We start from the raw sequence: 18,635 nt of genomic DNA on the forward strand, positions 1-18,635 counted from the left end.
CATTCATTCCCTCAAAGCTCTTCACTCCAAAGAAAATCACCTGGGATTTGGTGTTGTGGACAGGCAGGTTCCTAGTGAGAACAATGGCTAAAAGGTGTGCTGTCTGCCATCCACCACATGGTACAAAGTAAAATACTGCAGATGCTGGAAATCTGAAATATAAATACTCAGTTTGTCAGGCAGCGTCCATAGACCATCAATATTTTGCTTCAATTAGTATCGTGAAAAGTTAGTTCAGTTTTTCTCTCCAAAGATGCAGCCTGACCTGAGTATCTCCAGCATTTTCTGTTTTACTGGACGCATCGCACAGTACTTCACAGTGTGTGACTCTGAGACACTAATTGTGTTGTGCACTGTGTGGCACTTGCCATTTATACATTGTGAGCATTTATCTCCCTGGTAGCTTGACTGTGATCACAGTCCTGTTACTGACCAGCTTACACTTGCTGTACACTTCATTCCCACTGTTCTTTTCCTGAGATTCCAGCAGGTGCCCGTGTGTACAGTGTCCCGTGGCTGCTTGTGTTTTGACCAAAGACACAAAAGGTGGACAGCCAGAGATAAATGTGAACCAGTGCAGGGTTGGTTCCTGGCTGAAGCTTTGCTTGTGATATGACCATTCCCATTATAAACTCACCAAGTTATTCTCACCCCTGGATAGGCCGACAAACACAACAGTGGTGCGGAGTCCAACCCAGCTCCAATCATGACCTCTGGTGCTGTCTGTATGGAGTTTCCTGAAGATGTGCGAGTGGGTAGGTTGAGCACCATATTATCAGAGGGATATTTAAAGGCATTTGAGAGTGTGCAGCTATGATATACAGGGATGACACCAGAAATTCATGGGTGCACATATAAAGAAAGGATGAACAGACTGGGTCTCTTGAGAAAGGAAGATTGTGGTGTGACCCAAAAAAAGGCTCCTGAAAAGATCAATTGTTTTAGTAGAGTGGATGCAGAGAGATTACTTCCATTTGTGGAGAAGAACTTATCTAGAGGTTTGTCATTATAAAAATGAACACCAAAAATCACAAGCAAGTTCAGAAGAAACCTCTTTATCTAAAGAGTGAAGAGAATATGGAACTCACTCCCATCGGAGTGGTTGAAGTGAATCATATTGATGCACTAAGGGGAAGCCTGAACAAGCATATGCAGGAGAAGGAAAAGAGGGTTAGCTGAGGATAGGTGGGTGAGAGCAAGAGTGGAGTGTAAATGCTAGCAAAGACTGATTGAGCCAAATGGGATGTTGCTGTGCCATATTTTCTAAGTAGTTGTGCATCTAACTCAATCAGAAATCATGAGGAATTCCATCATGGGTCATGTCTGCAATTACCCTGTTCAATTTTGTAATCAATGCCATTTCATTAGGAATACTGGTTACTCAGGGTACAATCAGTTTTGGACTGCGTAGTGATCTAAGTAGTACTATTTGATCCATTTTCTGGGTAATTGCTTCAAAGCAGAGGTACAAAGGTCTGCCGCACACTTTCCAAGTTGCTCTGATAAAACCTGAAGTGAAAGTAATGGAGGGACACTTATGGGAGCCATGCTGCTGGTCATCACATAACAAGCAACACTTTCCCAGCACCTGATCTAACAACCCCCTACCACCTCGGGCAACACAGTGGCACAGCAGGTAGAGCTATTACCTCACACCTCCAGTGACCCAGGCTTCAATCCTGACCTCCGGTGCTGTCTGTGCCAAATTTGCACATTCTGCCTGCGACTGCGTGAATTGCTTCTGGGTGCTCTGGTCTTTCCCACAGCCCAAAGACGTGCAGGTTGGGAGGTAAACTGGCCACAGTGAAATTGCCCCTAGTGTGTAAGTGAATGGTAGAATCTGAGGAGAGTTGATGAGAATGTGGGGAGAATGAAATGGGATATTAGTGTAGATGGGCGCTTGAACACAGGCAAGGACTTGACAGGTTGAAGGATCCGTCTCCATGTTGTATGATGCCAAAACTGCTGCTGCTGAAAATAAAATAGTGTGCTCACTGAGGTCATTTAGTTTGGGATCTTGCTGTATTGAAATTAGTGGGTAGATTTGACTATTTTGTAAAGATCTGCATTTGTATAGTACTTCATTTCAAAGTATTCCAAATATAGCAAATTAAATATGTTTGAAGGGTCATTCCCATATCAGGGAATCCTTCAGGCTTTCTATGGTCTCTTCAAAAATTCATGGAAGTTGCTGGGGTTCTGGTGAAAAAAAATAAACTGCTGCAAGAACTCAGCAGGTCAAACAGCATCGACGGAGGCAAAGAGATGGTCAAATTACGGGTCGAGACCCTGCATCAGGACTGAGAGCGTAGAGGGAAGGTAGATGTGAGAGGGAGGGGTGAGGCAGAACCTGGTAGGTGATAGATGGAACCAGATGAGGGGGTGGATGATGGCCAGATGGAGCCAATTGGAGGAGGGTGATGTCCAGGTAACGGGGGGTGGGGATGAAAAAAGTGAACAAAGGGAGTGAGACCCTGAGTGGACAGGTCGGAGTGGGAAAGGAACGCGGGGAGTGGGTCACCTGAAATTGGAAAATTCAATGTCCATACAATTGATCTGCAGTCTACTCAAGTGGAATAAGAGCCTCTGCAGTCTCTCATGGCCCCTAGGCTGCTGGTGACTGTGGATGAACATCACAGTCACTAGATAAGTCATTAACGGTTGTTACTAGTTTCCCTATCAGGATATGTGCAGGAATTGCCAGCTACTCAAGGGTGCACACTCGTGTTCCATGAATGGAAGTTGTGGAAGAATGTTGGTTTTATCACACAAGAGATGGACAGGTACATTTTCCAGGTGCCTTTGTCCAGATACCACCTTAAGGAAAATGCCACAGATCATTGGGGAGATGTTTTATTAAAGGTTTCAAAGGTTTTGGGGTCAGTGAATCCATGTTATTCTTCTATGGCAACCACCATTGGAATCCAGAAAAAGGTTCCACGAACAGCAATGTGGGAATGTCTCATTAGACTTTGTATTAACCTTAACTAACATTTAACAACCACCAAAGACATTACTTATTGGGAGCACAGGGTGCTCTTTTATACACAGGAGATGCAATTGGCACAGGCAAGGGTGAGGCACAGCTCAATGCACGTATATCGAAGAAGGGAGTTGGCCAGAGAAATCTGCTTCCCCTGCTCCCCCATCACCATCGTTCTCACCCACATCCACCCTCCTCTCTCTCTTCAATATAGTTCCATTGAATCTTTTACATTCAGCTAAGAAGGCGGATGTAGTTACGAGTTAATGTCCCATCTGAAAGAAGATCCTTTTAGCATAGAAAATAGAAGCAGCTGCAAGCCATTCAACCCCTCAAGCCTGGTCTACTATTTCACCTCTGCAACATTTTTCTGCACTAAATCTGTATTCCTTTGTTCCTTTAATACCTAAAAGCCAACACGGGCACAACCCTCCCCACCATCGAGGACATCTTCAAGAGACGGTGCCTAAAGAAGGCGGCATCCATCATTAAAGACCCTCACCATCAGGGACGTGCCCTCTTTTCATTACTACCATCGGGGAGGTATAGGAGCCCAAAGACCCACGCTCAATGATTTAGGAACAGTTTCTTCCCCTCCACCATCAGATCTCTGAACGGCCCATGAACACCACCTCCTTATTCTTTTTTTGCACCATTTATTTTGTAATTTATAGTAATTTTTATATTTTTGCACTGTACTGCTGCCACAAAACAACAAATTTCATGACTTATAAGTCAGTGATAATAAACCTGATTCTGATTCTGATCCAGAACCCAGCTCTGTCTTGAATGTACTCTGTCTTGACTGATTTCAAAGCCTCTTGGGGAAGAGAATTCCAAAGACATTTTGTTTTGTACAGTCCTTTTCTTCACTTTGTATAATTTATGTTCTGTGTGTTGTCTGAATCTACTTGCCTGTGAGGCTACTGCAAGCAAGTTTTTCATTGTACCTGTACCTCACCATACATGTGCAGATGACAATAAACTCGACTTGTCTTGATTTGAGACTCACTGTACTCTGGGTAAAGAGATTTCTTCTTATCTCTGTTTTGAATGGCCGACCCCCTATTTCAAGATCCCAGGTTCAAGAAACCCCAGTCAGGGGAAACATCAACTCTGTATCAATCCTGTTGTGCCCTATAAAAATATTGTTCATTTCAATGAAATCGCACCGCATTTTTCTAAACTCAAGAGTGTACAGTCCTAACTTGTTTAATTGCTCCTCATTAAGCAAACATGCCAGCCCAGGAATCAAGCTGGTGAACTTTTGCTGCACTCCAATCACACATACATCCTTCCTTTAGTAGGGAGACCAGATCTGTACACAATAATCCAGATGCACTCTCAACAAGGCCCTACATAATTGGAGCAGATGTCTCTTCTCAGTGTAGCAGTCAGTTACATGCACTACATGCAATGCAATTGTTCCTTTCTTGATAACTCTGTCACAGTTTAATATTGAAAAAACCCTCATTTACAAGCACTTATACGAAGTGCTAGTGTAAATGCTACAGGGCAGCACCTATTTGTCTATTGCTTTACAGAGTGCAATGTATATGTCCCTGTTGGTTCCTTGTCTATGTTAAATTAGCGTGCAGAAAATGCAAACTAATTCATGGGAAATGCAGAAACCCCTAAAGCTGTGTTTGGTTTATCTGGGGTACTTTGCGGTGCACATACATGGTGAAATACATCATAAAGGGACATCGCACTTATTAACTAAACACAGATTAATGAACAATTGCTGACTTCCATCACAAAGTTAGATTGTCTGCTGGAGGCTCATACTGCACTGAGAGCTATTTTATACACAGGAACTGTAAGTGATAAGGGCAAAAAATGAGGAACAGCATCTGCAGTTGGATTGAAGACAGCTCGTGGGGGGGAGGGGAGGAAAGTTGGTTTGAGGATGGAAGTTGATGCACAGGTCAGTTTTTTTTTACCTGGTCCCCACTCCCTGAGCATGTAAATCAAGCTGAATCTGTTTAGGAAGCTATAAGTATTTTATGACACAGCAGCAAAAAGTTAATATAAATATAAAAATTAATAATGCATTGTAGAAAACGTATTTTGACTAAAATGGTTTCTTTCTGAATGAAACCAATTTCTACAGGGTCACATCCACTCACCCACAGCTGTTAATCTAGATTCAGGTGTTTCTTTGTGGGAAAGTTCCAGCACAGAATGATGCTAACGTCCTACGTTACTGGAGTGCAGCTAAGACAGAAATCTATGTGGCATATTTAAAGTACCAAAACAGCCCACATACATCTTATGTGTTTCGACAAAGATTCAATCTAAGCCACATCAAAGCTTGGTCAAAGAAGTCGAATTTAAAGAGTTTTTTATAGGTGGGAGGAGAACAAGAGAGGTTCAGAGATGGAGTTCCAGAGCTGACGGAGTTTGGACTCGAAGGCACAGCCAATAGTGGCAGTGAAAATTCGTGCAGAATTGCACAAAAGATCAAAAGTAGAGGAGGGCAGATATCTGGGAGGGTTAAAGTGTTTCAGAGACGGAAGGGTGTGTTGAATTCGACTGTTTTAAGTAGGTGTATTAAACATGTACAGTGTTTAATACACCTCAAGAGGCTGTACAAGGTTTTTAGCTTATTGGTTCGTCCATCAGGTGAATACGTGTCATTGGTTGGTTTTGCCACAGGTATCTAATAAGTTTCCTGATTGGACTATTGTTAGCTAAGGAGTACCTCTTATCTCAGGTATAAAAGGTGTCATTTTTTGTTAATCACTCTCTTGCCTTTATCTCTCTCTTGCTTCTCTTGCTCTCTTCCCCCTCCCCCAGCTCATTTTAGTTCCTTTGTCTTGGCTCACCTCCCAGTAGTAAAGCTAGTGCCATGTGCTCTGTGACTGCTTCTTTGTTTTAAACTTTTCCAATAAAACTTTGTGAAGCACCAAGTTGTTTCCAACTCATTCTTGGATTCCTGAAAGAACCTGTGGATTCGAAAATAACCGGATCCGACAGGTGAGACTATGGAATGATTTGAAAACAAGGATAAGAAGTTTAAGGTTGCAGTATTCCTTCATACATCTCAGTGAGCGTGAATGTGGCGGGTAAACAGGTCTTGGCTGGAGTTAAATCACAGGGAACAGAGTTTAGGATGACCCTGAGATTATGCAGAGTAGACTGAAGAAGGCAGCTTGTGTCTGTAATAGTCTAAGTTAGAAGAAAGACAGGTTGAGGAGCAGGAGTAGAGTTGGACAATATTACAGAGATGCTTCTAGTTGGTATAAGTGTGATCCCAGCTCAGGATCAAGTATGACACCAAGGTTGTTAACACTGCAAAAATTTCTTGTTGGCAGCTATGAATGGAGTTGGTGATTGGAGAAAAGGAACTTTTGACAGAGAGAGGTGATGGTTTCCGTCTTCCCAATATTTACTTGGATACCGCCAAAGAGTACACCAATTTAGAAACAACGGTGGGATTGAGGGAGGTGGGCAGGGAGGTGGAGCTGGGTCACATGGTAAAATAACTCAAAGCACTTCACAAGAGAGTAATCAGACAAAAACCGACACTGGCTCCAAACTGGAGTCATTTCAACAGGTGACCAAATGGTTCATCAAACAGGTGGGTTTTAATCTGGAGGAAAACAAGAGGAAGAGGTATGGCAGTTTTCATTTGAAAGACATGGATGGCCAATATGAATCGGTACCTTTGGTGTCTTATTAGGGCAGGACGATGCCCCATATGGAAATAAGTGAAGGAAATCCATAATGCATCAGGTTTGATCTTGATCTGTGCAAAGTTAACAGTCTGGGTGGCAGTAAGCATGTTACTATCAGTCTCAACAATTTGTGGGTTTTGAGCAAGAATAGATTCTCCTAACATGATCCATGTGGTAGGACAGACTATTAAGGAATAAATAATAGAAGTCTGCCAGAAAGGTATGGAGATAATCATGATAGATTTTAATCTACATACAGACTGGTAAAATCAGAAGGGCAAAACCTGGAGGAGGAGTTTATTGAGTGTATTTAGGATTGTTTTGTAAAACAGCATGTTCTGAAGTCAACCAGAGAACAAGTCACACTAGATCTGGTGTTGTACAATGTGACCGGATAAATTAATGACCTCATCATGAACACGACCTCATGCAGCAGTGATTACAATATGATTTAATGTTACATTCAGCTTGAGGAAGAGATGATTTGATCCATGACAAGTATTTTAACCTTAAGTAAGGGTCACTCTGAAGATGTGAAAGCAGAGGTAGCTAAAGTGAACTGGAAAATGAGGTTAAGGGCTAAATCAGTCAAAATGCAGCATCAGGCAGTTAAAGGGGGCCTTTCAGAATAGATAGAATAAATGTATTGCAACGAGAAAGAAAAATTCCACGGGGAGTGGACAGCATTATAGAATATACAAATAACATCCCTGATTCATCTGTAAATCAAGAATGGAAAGGAGGGAGAATCTCAGGAAAGTTATAATCCCCAAGGAAGTGGTGATGAGTAAGATTTTTGGAACTGTGGCTGACAGGTCTTTGGGTTCTAGTGTACTTCATCCTGGAAGTGGCTGGTGAGATGGTTGATGCATTGATTTTAATTTATCAAAGTTCTCTGGATTCAGGAAAGATTCTTTTAGATCGGAAAATAGTAAAATGTAGCTGCTTCAAAGGGGAAGGAGACAGAACACATGAAACCTGGAGCCAGTTGGTTTAACATATATCACCAGGAAAATGTTAAAAGCTAATATTAAAGAAATTATTGCAGGATACTTGGAAAATTTCAAGGTTATCGGGGAAAGTCCACATGGCTTTGTGAAAGAGAAATCACATTTGACCAATCTTTTGGAGTTCGTTGGAGAAGTAGCTTGTGCTGTGAATAAATGGGAACTGGTAGGTTATCAAACTGCAATTTTGAGGAGGTATTTCATATGGTTACACATCAAAGGTTATCACAGAAAATAAAAGATCTTAAAGTACAAGATAACATTTTGACATGGATAGAAAGTTGGCTAGTGAACAGGAAACAGGGAGTGGGCATAAATGAGTCTTTTACTGATTGGCAGGCTATGATGAATAGTTTGCCACAGGGATCAGAGCTGGGGCCTCAACATTTCACAATTTATATAAATGATTTAGAAGTTACTGAAAGTATGGTTTCTAAGTTTGCTGGTGACACAAAAGATAAGTAGGAAGGTTAGTTGTGAAGAGGACATAAGGCTACAGCGGGACATAAAAAGGTTAAATGATTAGGCAAATATTTGACAAGTTGAGTCTAATGTGGGAAAATGTGAAGCATATCTAAATAGTGAGATATTGCAGAACTCTGAGATGCACAGAGACCTGCATGTCCTCACTAATGGCTCACTAAAAGCTAGCAAAAAAGATAATGACAGGAATATAGGTATTTTTATTTAAGGAAGGAAATTAATGCATTGGAAATAGTTCAGAGAAGGTGGAAATAGTTCAGAGAAAGCTTACTAGACCAACACCTGGAGTTGGCAGATTGTCTTATGAGGAAGGGTTGTATAAGCGTATATCTGCTGGAGTTTGGAGGGATGAGAATGGACTTGACTGAAATGTATAAGACTTGCAAGAATCTGAACAGATGGAAATGGAGAGGATGTCGTCTCTTGTAGGAGAATTTAGAACTAGGGGTCACTGTTTAAAAATAAGGGGTCACCCACTTAAGATTGATGAGGTGAATTTATTTCTCTCATAATGTTGTGGGTCCTTTGAACTCTCTGTCCTCGGGTGGTGATAGCAAAGACTTTTTCAATTATTTTAGAGCAGAGTTAGGTACTTGATAATTGGGGTGGGGGGTGGGGGGAGGGGGAGAGGCATTGAAAAGTTTACTTAGTAGATGGGAATGTGGAATAGATGACCCATGAGAATAGCTGAGTAGCCTCCTAACTCATATGTTTGTATGTTTCAAGGTCAGCCCCAGCCTCACCATGGTGGAAGAAACAGTTACTGGACCATGATTAGGCTCAATGTTGGAGAATGATGTTGCTTACATCAGCCCCAATACTGCACGTGTACGAGGAATTCCAGCTGTTTGATCCTTGGAAGCTCAGGGCTCACTCGCTGTACTGGGACGGGATCCTGTTGGATCTTTGGGTCTTATGCTTGGATCAGGGAAACTATTTGTTAACAGATGTAGAATCACTATGACCAAAAGGAAGCCACCACCACCAGCAGTGCTGCAGTGTCGTGGACACTAATAAGGCATCAGGAAGGTTGAGACTTATCTTCAGTCCACATCACACACTGCATCCCATGGCCACTGATTCCATCCTCTCTGACAGCACTCTCTGGCCAAAGCTGGCTGAAATGACAGTTTTCTCTTTAACCCCAAGTCGAGTTTCCAATCCCATATTCTATCACCAAGTCCACCTGTACACTGTCATAGACCTTTGCACCTGATTTAGACCCATTTTCCTCAGGATCTAAGACAAGATAGCAGAGGAACAGGCAGTCTGTAATGTTTATAGATTGACCCAAGATTATCCTAACAGGGTTAATGAACTAGTTTCAATTCTCAAAATGTGTTGATTTATTTGATCTCTTCCCATAGATCTGGCAGGCATGTTCTAATTGGGTTCATTACATGTGGGACACAGAGGAGGGAAGAAATCAGACTAGTCTTGATCACTCTGTGTGCGTGTGCGTGTGCGTGTGTGTGCGTGTGTGCGTGTGTGTGTGTGTGCGTGTGTGTGTGTGTGCGTGTGTGTGTGTGTGTGTGTGTTTCTGTGGTGTAGTTTTTGAATGTGACAACATTCAATGATCAGCACACAATTACTGTATAAAAAAGGAAAGAAAAAGCTTGGATTTATGAAGTCTCTTTCTTGACTGTTGGATCTCCTGCAGCATTTTGCAGCTAATTACGTATTTTTGAAGTGTAGTAGCTACTGTAATTTGGACACGTCCAAGTCCCCACGTGTTGCATGAGCAAAGTATCATAGGTTTAGTGAATTGTGAAGCTCCCTCCCCAATGGGAGTCTGAGCCTCCAGCAGAGGGAGGGGGAACATAGCCAATTAAGGAAAGTGATCTGAGTCTCTGCTCCTGGCACTTGGGGCCTCAAAAAGTGTGATATCTGGAATCAGTGAGAGGCAGCCCTGGAATACACAACAGGCAACAAAATTTAGGCAAAAAAATGACAACTGTGGCTGTAAACTGGAATAGAAAGCAAAGCTTCTTGCAGCCTCTGACTTGCTCAGGCTGTAGGCTTGTGTTAATAAAAGTCGCACAACTCAGATCTGAGTGTGGGAAGTTAATGAAAAACATACTGTAGGCTTGCTGCACACAGCTGAGGGAGAGTTTACAGAGTTTATAGGTTGTGTCAGTGGGGGAAGGGGGGAGTGCTGATGTATTTGGAGTTGCTCAGTACTGTAGGGGGAGGAGCAAACTCTCGCTGTATTGTGCACTGATCCTATTAAAGGCATTAGCAACATTCCAGGGTACCTCATTCCCTCTTCTGTCCCACTTCCTGCCTCTGATCTGGTTACCTTCCCAGCACTGAGACAAGTAATCCAGGGTCCTCTGTCTGCGATGCAGCCTCCTCCAGCCACACAGCGGTGTAAGTACCCATTCTAAGATCTGTGTGTAGCAAGCTTGCTCTCTGTCTGGGTGACGGTTGGCCCCTCTCTGCCTTGCTTGCTGCTGAATGTTGATGGGCACAAATTCCTCGGGACTGTAGAGTGCTTTGGCTGTTGCCTGCTCAGTCTCTTAACTCAGGGCTCCCGGTGGCCTCTGTCAAACACAGGCAGGCTCTCATAAGCTCCTTCAGAGGCCCCTGAGGTAGAAGGTTGTCTGATGTGGGAGTCCTTCACTCAGAGCAGGAGTGCTGCAACTCTGCCAGGACTGAGCCTTGATGTATCTGTCATGGTCCAAGGCTGTGCACATTGGCTGCTGGTGTTTCTGAAGGCTCTTGAAGGGGTCATGGAGTTGAAGGAGGGTGGGGGCAGTGAGGCGGGTGTGTGAAATCTGGCTGGCCAACTTCACCAGCTTCTGACGTGTCTTGAGCTAAAGAACAATTTTTTTTCAGTTTTGATAGGGTTTGATCTTGATATGGTTCTTCATAATGTAAGCTGCTTTAGACATGGAGAAGATGTTGACCTGGTGAATATTCAGGGGCCAAAGTAGAACTGACTTGCTTTTTCTCTCTTGTGTTGCTTCTTATACCCACCCTCCTCCCAAGAGTGGATCCAATGCAGGTCGGAAAAGCTGGGAGTGTGGAACTGGGGTTGGTTGGATTAGAAGGTCAAGGAGGGAACAGCCCTTCATTCCCTTATCCAAGTGACCGCCTTGATGTATAGGCAAGGGGAATCTGTTGGGGCTGAAGGCAGCAGAGGGTAGAAGTGTCCAGACTGCGTCCAGTTGGAGTTGGCAACCTGACCAAGCAGATGACACCAGTTGAACCACCAGCTGATTCAGTCACGTGATCTTCCTGTCCTGTACTGAGCAGTGTGTAAGGGGTGACCGTGATCTCACACTGATGGCTTGTGTCTCTGCTGAAATTATAAACTGATTCTTTCACAAACATATTGGTTACAGCAACACGTGACCACTTCTCACCAGGTGTGTGTGCATTCACACTGTACCCGCTGTGACTGTGAGCCTGTGTTCACACTGTACCCACTCTGACTGTGAGCCTGTGTTCACACTGTATCCACTCTCTGACTGTGAGCCTGTGTTCATGATGAATTCAGCCTCTGACCCGAAGGCAGTGTTCCCACTTTCAGGCGATGATCAGTTTGTCCAAAACTGACTTCAGTGCCTGTAATTACAAAGGTCAGTTCCTATGTTGTTCTGGTGGTGTGACGATTAATTGGTATCAGTCAGGAACAATCAGTCCGGTGACAATAAAAGCCCACTTTATGATGATGACATGCTAACCCCCTGTGTGCCTTGTTTGCTCCCCACACCCACTGCCCCCCAGCCTTTGATAGAGTTACCAGCACTGGATGGACAGTAGTTGAGCGCTTTGTCATATGGCCTGCTGCATCATCCATCACTCAGTCTGGGCAGCACAGTGACACAGCTGGTGGAGCTGTCACACCTCCAGTGACCCGGGTTCGATCCTGGCCTCGGGTGCTGTCTGTGCAGAGTTTGCATGTTCTCCCTGTGACTGCGTGCCTTTCCCTTGGGTCGCTCTAGTTTCGTCCCATATTCCAAAGATGAGCGGGTTGGTAAGTTAATTGTTAAATTGCTCCTAGTGTGTAGGTGAATGGCAGAAATGGGAGTGGGGGTGGTAGAAATGTGGAGAGAATAAAATAAGATTAGCCCCGGGTTAATGTAAATCAGATTAACATAAACGGGTGTTTGAAGGTTGGTGTGGAGTTGGTGGGCCAGATGGCCTGTTTCCATTTGATATAACTCTATGGCACTCTGACTCCCATCAATGGTGGCTCCTTAGTCCCTGTGTCCACTTGAATCCCTATTCCACTGGAAGATAATGGTTTCCTTATTAACCCTTGGATGGCTCTTGACTATTGGTCAAAGGAACACTTTGTTCCCATCTGCATTATTTTAGTCAAATGTTCAGAAATTTTCTATCGTTTCAACACAAATGAAAGTTTTTGAAGAAAATTCAAAGTGCACAATTTAATTCCAAGCGCTGGGAGATTTCTCCTGGGATCATCCTTGCAGTAGTTTCCTGGAGGCTAATCTTTGATTCCTGGAGAATGAAGGAGAATTCCTGCAGTTTGCCAACGGTAATATTGAGGTGGTATGTGTCAATCGGACCTGGCTCCTGTGCAGAGGGAACTAAGCCCTTATGGCCAGAAGGCCCACCAGTCATGTTTTGGGAATGGGCAAAGAGATAGGGAACAGAATCAGCCCTGGCCTGCACCTCCTGTTACCGGCATTCTTTACAAGAGAGTCCGGACTGAGGGAGGCAGAAGGATATTTAACAGATGAGGCCAATGTGAAAACTACAGACTCTTCCACAGGAGGGTCAGGAGGTGCCTGATGAGGTAGGTGGGTGGGTGGTTTGTGAGGTGGTGCTTACACACGGCCTCTGGACTCAAGGTTCTCATCACCACTCTGAACACTTTGAACCGTGATGGACCCGAGATCCACAAGAGTCAGTGGGAATGCTGCACTTCTTCATGGAGGCTTTGAGAATATCTTTGAATCCTTTCCTCTGCCTCTCTTGTAAACACTTTCATAGATCTCAGAATGGAGTTTCTGTGTTGGGAGATGCTCAGCAGAGCCAACTGGGTGTAAATAGGGCCTCGGTGCTGGGGACCTTGGCCTGGGACAGGACGGTGTTGTTGGTTTGCTTATCCTTCTGGTAGATTTGGAGGATTCTACGGGCAGTATTTGTAATATCACTCCAGTGCTTTGAGATACCTCCTGTAGATGTTCTAGGTCTCAGAGGTGTATAGAAGGCCAGAAAGCACTGCTGCTCAAGTCTGAGGTCTCGATTTTGGAACAAAGGACATAGAACAGTACAGCACAGGAACAGGCCTTTCAGCCCACAACCTTGTGCTGAACTAATTAAAACTAGTAATTAAATACCTAACTAAATGAATCCCTTCTGCCTACACAATGTCCATCTCCCTCCATTCTCTGCACATTCATGTGCCTATCTAAGAGCCTCTTAAACACCTCTATCATATTTGCATCCACCACCACCCCTGGCAGCCCATTCCAGGCACCCACCACTCTCTGTGTAAAAAATCTGCCCTGCACAGCTCCTTTGAACTTAACCCTCTCAACTTCAATGCATGCTCTCTAGTATTAGATATTTCAGCCCTGGGAAAAGCATACTGGCTGTCTACTCTATCTATGCCTCTTATAAACTTCTATCAGGTCCCCCCTCAGCCTCCGCCGCTCCAGAGGAAACAATCCAAGCTTGTCAAGCTCTCTTTATAGCACATGCCCTCTAGTCCAGGCAGCATTCTGGTAAAAATCCAGGCAGCACCCTGGTAAAAGTCTTCAAAAACTATTTTCTTCCATTGACAAAGGTTCTACTGGCACATTGAAGGAAATGGTGAATTTCATCATCGACAACAGCCTTCACTGAGAAAGTCAGTGTGGACCCAGGGTGATCAGAGACTCAGTGTGGACACAGGGTGATCGGAGGGTCAGTGTGGACACAGGGTGATCGGAGGGTCAGCGTGGACGCAGGGTGATCGGAGGGTCAGTGTGGACGCAGGATGATCAAAGACTCAGTGTGGACACAGGGTGATCGGAGACTCAGTGTGGACACAGGGTGATCGGAGGGTCAGTGTGGACACAGGGTGATCTGAGGTTTGGCCTGGAGCTGTGAAAGCTGAGTCACGTATCACTGATCTAGTTGAGCTTTGGCTCAGTTGGTAGATAGGCTGTTGACGGTGTCAATGTGGACTGTAAGGAAGTATTCGATACAGTTCAACACACAAAGCCCTGGAGGAACTCAGCAGGTCGGCAGCATCTATGGAGGGAAATGGGTAGTCAACATTTTGGTTCGAGACCCTTCATCTGGGCTGCAGACGAAACACTGACTGTGCATTTCCCTCCATAGGTGCCGCCTGGCCTGCTGAGTTCCTCCAGCACTTTGTGTGTTACTCCAGATTCTAGTCTCTTGTGCCTCCACTTTGATATGTTTCAGTCTTACAGAACAGCAGAAAGGACATGGGCACTTGGTATTTTAGATAACGTTGATGCACAGGTTGAAAATTAATAGAGTGGTCAGAAGCAATGACTGGGCTGCCCTGGCAGGATCCTCAGGTGGTTGTACGAGTGTTTCATTCCACATCTCAATCACTTGGAAATGAGAGCATAAATCTATCATTGCAGATCTGGAGAGGAGAGTAAGCGAGGAGCCACAGTACATTGTCAGCCAGGGAAGGACATAGACTGTAATTGGGCAGAGTTGAGGCAGGAGGATTTCACTGCTGGGAAGTGTATCATCCACTTTGGACCAAATATTGACAAATCAAAAACGTGCCGAGGGTCTGGCGTGCCACGGAGGAAGAAACGGATCAAGTGCTCAGTCACACAAATGACCAAAGGCCAGACCGCAAAACATTGGTCTTCACCTCAAAGGGGCTGGAGAACAAGCAAAGTGATGTTTCACCCCTCGATTTGGCCTGACCATATCTCGGGTACTGTGTTCTGTGTGGTCAGTACCTCAGGCCTTGTACAGAGTGTGGCACGGGTTCAACAGGGCTACACCGGGGTTTAAAGGGTTAAATTAAGAAACAGGTGCCTGTTTTATGTCCTCTAGTCTTTGTAATTAGAGGGTGAGCAAATTAAGGTGTTTAGGATAATTAAAAGGATTCAGTAGAAAACTGCAAACCGGTCTGGATTACGTTCAATAACATGCAATGTTCCTTAGAATTAAATCAACACTTGGTATGTAAGCAAACAGTAGTTTTCTGCTCCTCATACAGATATGGTGAGAAGCTATAAGTTGTGTTTAAAAGCAGCATTTACAGTGAACACACTGCAAGCTTACTCATGTCCCCTGGTCTCCATGGAGACATGGCTATTTGTTCGGCTTGTGTTCGAGATGGCTCTATACTTAGAGACAAAAAACAAACCAGCTGCTTCAGGCCAACAGTTTAAGTTTTGGCTCACTTCACCAGATTCAAGTGATTTTATATGCAGGTGAAAACCCTCTATAAGATATTTTGTAAACAAATTTTGTGGATTTCTGTTTCTCTTTTTAACAGGATAAAGCACCCCCTAACTCAGCATCTTTCTCAATCTCTCTTTACACCACCGAAGAATGATCAGTAAATTAAACGAACACTTCATTAATGAAAGAATTTACAGAGAATCAGGACAGCGTTTCCATCACCGGTTTACTCCACAGAGGCAGATTGCCTTCTGGTGAGTTGCCCACTAAATAAAGCAGCCACAACACAGGCAGCGGTTGGTCACATGGTACAGCTCTTACAGTCGTACCAACTAATATTACGACATATGTCATACTGCCTCCTGACAAAGCATGAAACCTGCTACTGGGATCTCGTTCGATGTTGTCGCTCCACACTGGATTGGAGTGAGGTTATTTGCCCTTACCCTGCAGTGGTTCCAAGAATCATCCGTAGATGAGACCCATGGGTTCCAACCACAGACACGAAGCGATTTTTGCAGTTTGCTATCCTGGTGGGTTGAAGGGACTGTTTGGGAGCCTTCTGTGGTCTATTCTAAAAAGACCATTGAATGGTGGATAACTCACTCACCTTAAATCGTTCATGTAAGTCTGATTTGGAAATCCCTTCAGATGAGCATGGGTGACTTGTGCCCAGGAAAGGCACAAATCTCAATAGACTGATTTCCAGGCACATAGTGCACTGGAATAAAAAGAGTAAATAAAAAGAGTAGAATAAAAAGAGAAATAAAGGACCGCAGATGCTGGAATCTAGATGAAAAAGCAACAAGATGCTAGAGGAACTCAGCAGGCCAGGCAGCATCCGTGGAGAAAAACAGACGGTCAATGTTTCGGGTCAGGACCCTTCTTCGGGACTAGAATAAACATCTGTCCATGCAGCACTGGAATAAACATCTGTCCATGCAGTGTTAGAATAAACATCTGTCTATGCAGCACTGGAATAAACATCTGTCCGTGCAGCACTAGAATAAGCAGCTGTCCATGCAGCACTGGAAAAGGCAGTGTCTGAGCCAGAATTCATTGGCTCTATATTTTTAACATCAGAAGCTATGATTTCCATCCTCCTCACAACGATGGTTTTTGATCTCTCATCTTCATTCATGCTGTGCAATGTAAACCTTACAGCGAGAGATAATAGCGGAGAGATCTGGTTGTGTCTGCGAGCAGTAAGTCTGTGTGAGATACTGACTATCAATTGATCTCACCTCATTCTTACCCAGTTCTGTTCAAGTCTATTTTATTTTCCATTTTAAGAATTAAGTATTCTTAAATATAATAAACAAGTTTTGTACTTTCAACTTAATGTAACAATATTTCAAATATAATTGGAGTTTAACAATAACTGTTTAAATGTTACTTCAATTTAAGGAAAATGCACGAGTTCTATGCCCTCCTGATTGCGTGCTTGCTTTCAGTGACCTGTGCACCCAGACACCCAGTCCCTTTGAGCATCAACATGACCAAATCTCTCATCATTTAAAAAATGCTCCACCTTTTTTGTTATGTGCACCAAAATGGACAACCTCACGTGTTTCCACATTATATTGTATTTGCCATGTACTTGCCCACTCACTCAGCTTGTCCAGATCATCTTTAGGTCTCTTCACATCCTTCTCCTTACTAACAATCCCATCTGTCATCGGCAAAGTTGGGAATTAGATATTCGGTCCCCTCGACCAAATCATTGATATAGACTGTGAATAGCAGGGGCCCCACATACTGATCCCCTCCAATACTCAAGTAGACACAGCCTGCCAACCTGATAACAATCTGCCACAACTATCAGTGAGTGCTTTTTCCAGTGTTTAGATGCATAACTACTCATTTCATGAGCACTGTGTTGTGACGTTATTGGCAACATTCCATCAATGAGGACATCATCCTGGCAATGCCTGCCCTTACAGACTGAGTTGAGACCCTTAGGAAGGAGGCAAAGGAATGCCCTTCAGTGAGGACAGTCTTCATGGATGCCACATCCCACCCACACCTCTCTAATTAACATACTTGCAGGCTCAGGATTTCCAAAACTGTCATCACTGAATCACGCGACATTATGCAGGAAGACCTTCAGCCCCACTCTACCACTGGACAGCTCTCTCCTTGAAGGTGAAGGTCACATTGACGCTCAATTTCCTCCTCACAGGATTCTTCTGAGATGCTGCAGAAGGCCTCTGCCAATTCTGCCAATTCACCGGCCCCGGCTGCAAAAGACAGGTCGTCCAGGTACTGTACTCACAAGGAAATGATTTCATCTGCTTTGGTTTCACTGAGGAACAGATGATTCCTGCAGCAATGGGATTTGCCAGCTGTACTGGTTCCCCACCTGTGCAGACAGCCATTGTTTGCTCCTCTCAATGCCCTCAAACTTTTTACAACAGGAAAGGTTTCTAATTCCTCAATAAGGAATCACAAAGAGAGCTTCCTCGTGGAGGAGACCATTTTTTCCAGGAAGTGCATATGTCTCCTACCTTCTGAAAATGTCCACACAACCTGACGTTCTAGTTGACCAATTTGCGCTAAAGGGACAGATCCTGGGAAACAAGGAATAAACTCCGCTCCAGTGAAAAAGTACTGCATTTGTTGGAAATCTGAAATGAAGACAAAAATAATGCTGGAAATACTCAGCAGGTCAGGCAGCATCTGTGGAGGGAGAAGCAGAACTAATGCTTCAGGTGAACAGGCTTCATTGGAACTGCCCTCTACTCCTCACACCGAAGCACTGTCCAACCACTGCAGCTAAGCACAAACACCACAAGAGCCACACAGGTATGACAATTGTGGTGGGAAAAGGCAGAGGACTGGTGAAGATGAGATTCTTTTGGTTGCAAAATCCAGGGTACCTTGCGAGACATCCAGTGTTAGGTAGACCTCATTGTCATCTACTGATCAAAGACAGCAGCTGGTGGCAGAGGGGGACTGAGGAGCCCAAGGATCTTGAGGTGGAGTCTGGAGAACAGCAAGAACCAGAGGAGCAGGAGAGCAAGGAAGGCCAGTAGGGACGGTATCCCTGCTCAGCCTCTTCAACTGAAGGGGAAGACAATGGCAGTGCGGAATATAAGGCACTCCCTCGTGGAGCTGGCA

General features: G+C 44.2%; 1 protein-coding gene across 2 annotated transcripts in view; it reads left to right on the forward strand.

Moving 5' to 3' along the window:
- Window positions 1-5,901: 5,901 nt before the first annotated feature.
- tmem98 (transmembrane protein 98) overlaps window positions 5,902-18,635 on the forward strand; it is a 58,512-nt gene continuing 45,778 nt past the window's right edge. Inside the window, exon 1 of one of the 2 annotated variants that reach the window (XM_052038656.1) lies at window positions 5,902-5,962. The gene's annotated coding sequence lies outside the window, so the exon portion shown is untranslated. Of the gene's footprint in view, window positions 5,963-10,382; window positions 10,524-18,635 lie in introns of those variants that run through there. The other variant, XM_052038655.1, reaches the window with a different exon arrangement.

The sequence above is a fragment of the Pristis pectinata genome, chromosome 25 (assembly GCF_009764475.1).
Source record: "Pristis pectinata isolate sPriPec2 chromosome 25, sPriPec2.1.pri, whole genome shotgun sequence".
NCBI lineage: Eukaryota > Metazoa > Chordata > Chondrichthyes > Rhinopristiformes > Pristidae > Pristis > Pristis pectinata.